Source organism: Leptonychotes weddellii, chromosome 6 (assembly GCF_054177405.1).
Source record: "Leptonychotes weddellii isolate Sample4059 chromosome 6, ASM5417740v2, whole genome shotgun sequence".
NCBI classification, from domain to species: domain Eukaryota; kingdom Metazoa; phylum Chordata; class Mammalia; order Carnivora; family Phocidae; genus Leptonychotes; species Leptonychotes weddellii.
Window position 1 is genome coordinate 44,009,300 of NC_138374.1, and position 6,000 is coordinate 44,015,299.

The 6,000-nt window shown below is 56.1% G+C and overlaps 1 pseudogene; it reads left to right on the forward strand.

Annotated features, from left to right (window-relative positions):
• The window catches only part of LOC102740907 (calcium homeostasis endoplasmic reticulum protein-like), a 36,184-nt pseudogene extending 31,838 nt beyond the window's left edge, over nucleotides 1–4,346 (forward strand).
• The last annotated feature ends 1,654 nt before the right edge of the window (nucleotides 4,347–6,000 follow it).

The window sequence follows — 6,000 nt, forward strand, 5'->3', positions numbered from 1 at the left end:
GGCCTCACTTTGGGCAGGTGGGCAGGGCAAGGCCTAGGCTTCCTGCCCTCTGCATCCCTAGCTGCAGTAGCTCCCAGAGCAAGGCCCTCTGGCAACCATTCCTGCCTGCCCCAACACGGGCACACACACCCCCCATCAAGTAGATAAGTGTCCCCCCTGGGGGCTGCAGAGGGAGGCAACTCTTCCCTGTCTTGCAAGGTAACTTTTGGGTTTAAAATCAGCTTTGTTTAGCAAAGCCCATACCCTGACCTGCCTTGCTCGCCGTGCTCAGACCTCCTGCCTTGCTGAATTCCTCCACCACCCCCAGCAACGGCACAGAGACATAATAAGTGAACTGAAAGAATCAGCCACTGTATGTTGAGGGACAGTCACCCTATCTCCCATCCTACCTTCAGTAAGCTTCAAGAAGGCAGGGATCATACCTTACTCCAATTATATTATCAGTCAGTAAGACTGATGAGTGCTCAGTATGTATTCCTAATTTCCATGTACATGCTATGGTTGATTAAGACTGATGGGGGGATACGGTGGTGCCATGGCCAGGGTGGGCGATGGATGGGTTTGCCGACCCTTCCTCAGGAGTCATCATGCCAGGGAGCAGGGGACAGGAACAAGGTGTGCCCCTGAGGTTTGCCTTTCTAAGGGGCACCCAGAAGCTCTTGGGGCTGAAGGCACAAGGGAAGGCAGGAGTTAGACAAGCTGAGGCTGAGAGGAGGTGGGTAGCATTAGACACATTCTGAAAGGAAAATGCCTGGGCTGGAAACAGGAGCACGGGATGCCAGGGGTGTGACTTCTACGGGCCTCAATTTCCCCACCTATAGAGTAAAGGGCGTATTTAGCATGCGACATCATTTACCATACAAACTGGGAATCTATGTTTAGATTTAACCATATGAAATTGCTATCTTGTAGGTCAAAAATAGATGGATATTGGCAATGCCTCTTGATCCAAATTCAGAATAATGACTCTGGGACACTGGGCACAAAGCAGGACTGTCCTGAGCAAACTGGGACATGCAGTCAGCCACCCCGTGGCTCGTGACCACACTGACTGTTTCTCCCCACTTACTTGTAATACCAAGCTCCCTCCCGCCCCCCAGCCCCTCTGTCATTAGGCTGAGGTATAAAGATTAAGTTAATGGCGGGCGGAGAAAATCAGCTTTGTTGGCAAATTGTCTCTGATATTTATTTTGAACATTAAAACGAATCATTCCGACTAAAGAGGGCTGTAGTACGCGGCCCATTAAAATGCATGCATTATGTATAACTCTCCCGGCTTCACCTCCAAGTATTATCAGCCTAAAAAGCAAACATGTTTTTTAAAGCCCCTTGTTTACGACATCCCGTGACAGCTGATTAATGGCCACAGTTTCCAGATCTGAAAGCTTAGTAACCCAAGCTAGAAAATTCAATCTTATTCTAATATAGGTTGGGGGGGGGCCGGGGGGAGCGCAGCCAAATGGGAACAGAGCACAGCTCCTCAAAGGCATCCACACCGTGGGTTGTAACCACGGCAGCAACATCAGCTGGGCTTCCTCGGGGGCACTGTATTAGTTTCCTGGGGCTGCCGCAGCAAATGACCACAAACTGGGTGGCTTTTAACACAGCAGAAATGCATTCTCCCACAGTTCTGGAGGCCAGAAGTCCGAAACCAACATATCAGCAGGGCCAAGCTCCCTCCGAAGTCTCTAGACGGTGACTCGGCCTCACCTCTTCCAGATTCCGGCAGCTCCCGGCGTTCCTTGGCTCGTGGCTGCATCCCTCCAAGCTCTGCCTCTGTCTTCACATGGCAGGTTTCTGGGTCATTCTGTCTTTTATGAGGACACTTGTCATTGGACTCAGGGCCAGTGTAATTCAGAACGATCTCACCTTGAGACCCGTACCTTAACCACATCTACAAAGACCCTTATTCCAAATATGATCACAATCTGTGGTTCCAGGTAGACCTATCTTTTGTGACAGGACAACTTTAAACCTGCTACAGGTCTCCTTCCCTCTTCCAGAGTGTTCCCTTTCTCCCTTAGGAAGGTCGCAAGACCAATCCCACCTGCAGATCCAACTGGATCCCAGGAAGCTGTTGGATCTGTCCACGGTGATGCTCTCTGGCTGTCGCCCACCCTCCCGGGGCCCTCTGCTGGGACCCTGCTGCCACACCCACCCCTCCCGGGGGTTCCCAGCAGAGCCAGAGCAGTCCCTCTAAAGAGCCCTGCTGACCCCCGGCACTCCTCCCCTTGGCCCTCAGAGGCCCCCCAGGACCCATAAGTCTCCTCGTCGTGTTCAGGTGGCCCTGCCCGATCTGCCCTCTGACCATCCTGCCCACCTTACTCACAGGATGCATCCCTTCTGGGTGGGTTTCGGCCACACTGTCCCGCTTCCAGCAGGAATGATGCACCCCTGTGTCTCTGCCTAATTGCCTGAAGATCTCAACTCAATGTCACCTCGTCTGACAGAGCCAAGTCCCCCCCAATCACTACCATGACATCCTTTACTTCTCCTTCTTAGCATTCAGCACACTTACATCATTTATGAGTGGATCTTCTTACCTTTTCAACACTTCAACATGCAAATGTTGTGACTAGCCGGCCCAAAACTCTCCTGTAGCATTTACAAAAGCTCCGACCACACACAGCCCTACATGATGGGTCCCACCTTCTCTCCCCGCCACTTGATCGCTCACTGGGGCTCCAGCCATAGCAGCTTCCTTCTGTCCCTCCAGAACGTAAGCCCCTGCTTGCCTCAGGGCCTTTGCAGGTGTTCTACCTGAAATAAACTTCCTCCAGATCTTTCTGATCTGGTCCATTTGCACCAAGCAGGACTCAGTTCGAATGGTGCCTGTCACGTGGCTGTGGCCCATGTGGTGGAGCAGCAGATGCAGAAGCTCCGGGAGGAGACCCAGCTGCACGTGAATGGGTTTGACCGCCTGCTGCAGCCCATCACAGACACCAGAGATGCCCTCTTGGCCGGGCAGAACTGGATGTGTAGAAACGCCAAGTGCCTCTGCACACTGTGAACTGATGGTGGGCCACCCCCAGAACCACATCCCAGCCGACGGGGTGCACTTCAAGCTGTGACTGCACCTCATCTTCCTGATCAATGATGCACTGCACCCCTGACGTGCGAAAGTTTCTCCCTCCCGGCCAGTGCAAACAGGCCAGGGAGCTGCTGGGCACCCTGCAAAAAGGCCTGGTGCCCATCTACTGCACCAACTTCTTGGCTGTGGAGGAGAACAAGCAGCTAAAGATGGCACAGCTCCTACAGCTCTGGAACATGGACGGCTCCATCATCCAGCAGCTCCAGAGCCCAGCCCTGGGGCTCGGCCAGCACCAGGGGACGCTCATCAGTGAGTCCTCCTCGGTGGTCCAGCCAGTGCCGCTGGCCTTCCAGCAGCAGATCCAGACCCTCAAGACGCAGCACAAGGAGTCTGTCAATAGCCGGGCCCAGCAGCAGCAGCAGTTGGCGGCGAGCAGGGGCGCAAATCCACATGCCGCAAATGGAAGCCAAAGTCAAGGCCATCCCACCACCAGCAGCCCTGCCTCCAACCCCCACACCCACGCATCATCCCACCAACCACCCATCCAAATGCCTGGCTCCTCTGAGTATGGCATCTCTGGACCAGGCCAGGATCCCACCACTGCCGGCCACCCGGGACCCCGGCCCCCACAATCAGATGCCACCTAACAAGCCCCCGTGCTGTGACCAGCCTCACCGCGTTGCTCCCTGGTGCCAACAGCAGCCTCCCGAGCAGGGCCCCTACCCATACCATCGGGGCAGGCCACCCCACTGCCCACCCGGGAACAATAGCCACGAGGTACCCATGGGGCGAGCAGCGCGAGGGCCCTGGCCGGGACAGTCAGCGTGATGCACCCTGGAAGAGCCAGCCCGACCCCAGGCGGAACAGCCGGCCCAAGCAGCCGCCGTGAGGCAGAGGCCAGCGCGAGCCGCCCTTCCACGCGCCCGGCCCACCCCACCAGCAGCACCCACAGCCCAGCCCGCCGTCACACCCCACAGCTTCAACCGCGCCCCACCCCGCTTCACGCAGGAAGATCCCCACCCCAGCACCCATTGGAGCGGCCACCCTAGCCTCACCACTTTGACTCCCCTCAGCGGGACTTCCCCGCTCAGATGGGACCCCCTCACCATCCCCCAGGCCACCTCATGCCTCTTCCCGGGATCAATGAGCACCCACCCCTGGGGGGGGTGCCTAGCACCCTGACTTTGGCCCTCCTCCCCCACACGCAGTGACAGGGCCCTCCCAACGTAACCACGATGACCCCAGCCTGGTCCCCAGCGTGCCCTACTTCCATCTCCCTGCAGGGCTGACGCCCCCCTTCCCCCACTGTGAATAAAAGAAAAAAGAGACAAATGGCACTGGTCAAGAGAGGCCTTCCCTTAACCCCGCTTTCCAAAACATCCCCCAGACAGACTGCTCTTACCCTCCTTCGTTGTTTTCATAGCAATTATTAGCAAAAGTCCTCTCCCTTCCTGTTTTTGGGTTGTTTTGCTTTCTGACTTATTCTCTGTGTTTCCCAGCTAGGAAGGAAGCTCTCCCTGAGGACAGGGACCTTGACTGTCTCATCCACTGACACATCCCCAAGGCCTAGGACACTGCTGCCTGGTTCCCACCGCTTGTTGGATAAACGAGTGTCCCAGAGCCTGGCACGGTGCCCAACACAGAACAAGGCCTTAGCAAATTCACTCCCTGGAGGTCTCTGTGTTGTGGGGGAAGAACGTACCCTTCCTAGAACTCCGAAGGTCTTCTAGGTCTTGATCTAAGGGCAGCACTGCCAACTTCACACACACACGCACTCACGCACACACACGTGTGCAATGCTTGGACAGCTCCCACACTCATTCATTTGGTTTTTTTGCTCATTCATTCATTCCTTCATTCTGCATTCTACAAACGTGTACTGAGCCCTTGCTGTGAGCCAGGCAACGCTGTGGCCCTAGAGGTGTGATGGAAAGCAAGCTGGCCCCTCTCCACACTCTCTGAGCTGACGTTCTGGTGGACGCACCCCCATTCTATCAGTGCCTATCCTAAGCGATCTGCAGCAGAGCAGCAAAACACACTCTTTCTGAGTCTCAGTCTTCTCATCTGCCCAATGGGGAGCAAGATCTGGCCCACTGGCCTGAAAGTCCTGGGGTGAGCGAGGACGGGGAAACAGTCTTTGGTTGTGGGGTGTGGCCCACAGTGTCCCTGGTCTGTCCCTTCTCCCTCTGGTCTCCCCGCTGCTCACCAACCATGCCCATTCCCTCCTCTGCCCGTGACCTGCAGTCCCCCTGGCCTGCCCAGGAGCACGGCCCTGGGCCTTAGACACACCTGAGCTCCAACTCAGACCTGCACGTGACCGCAGAAAATCACCTAACCTGGAGAAGCCGGAATTTCCCCACCTGTAAAATGGTGATGCTAATGTGTACAAACTACTGGTGAGAGGACAGAATAGGACATGCTTCCTCGAGACCCTGTACTCCCCAAGTGCTGAGGGATGTCTGTCATTCCCCCTGGAATGTCCCCGTTCTTCCCAGCTGCCTGCCTAACTCCTGTCTGTCCCCACAGAGCAGGCCAAGTGCCCCGAGTCCCTCGTGCACCCACCCTCTGTCCACACCACTCCTCTCTGTTGGCCTCTCCTGGTTTTCCTCCTGGGCGCACGCTTGGGGCAATGACCAGACCCATCCTCAGGATCCTTGCAGTGCCTGACGCGGCAGGCCCCACAACATGGGCTTGGCCAAGAGTCCCAGTTACTGCCTATTCGAGGGGCACCTACTCCCACCTGGCCCTGTACCAGGCTCTGGGGGCACAGGAATGACATAGTTCCCAGGCCGGAGGCATCCAGTCTGGGAAGAACACAGATACACGAGCAAACACCTCCCATGCAGAGGCATAAGAGGGTGGTACGTGGAGAATTCCGGGGCCTTCCTGGAGGAGGTGGGCCTTCAAGGGACTGCCCTTCTTGCCTGAGTGGGAACCTTTGCTTGATGAGTGTGTTCCTGAAAAGCTTC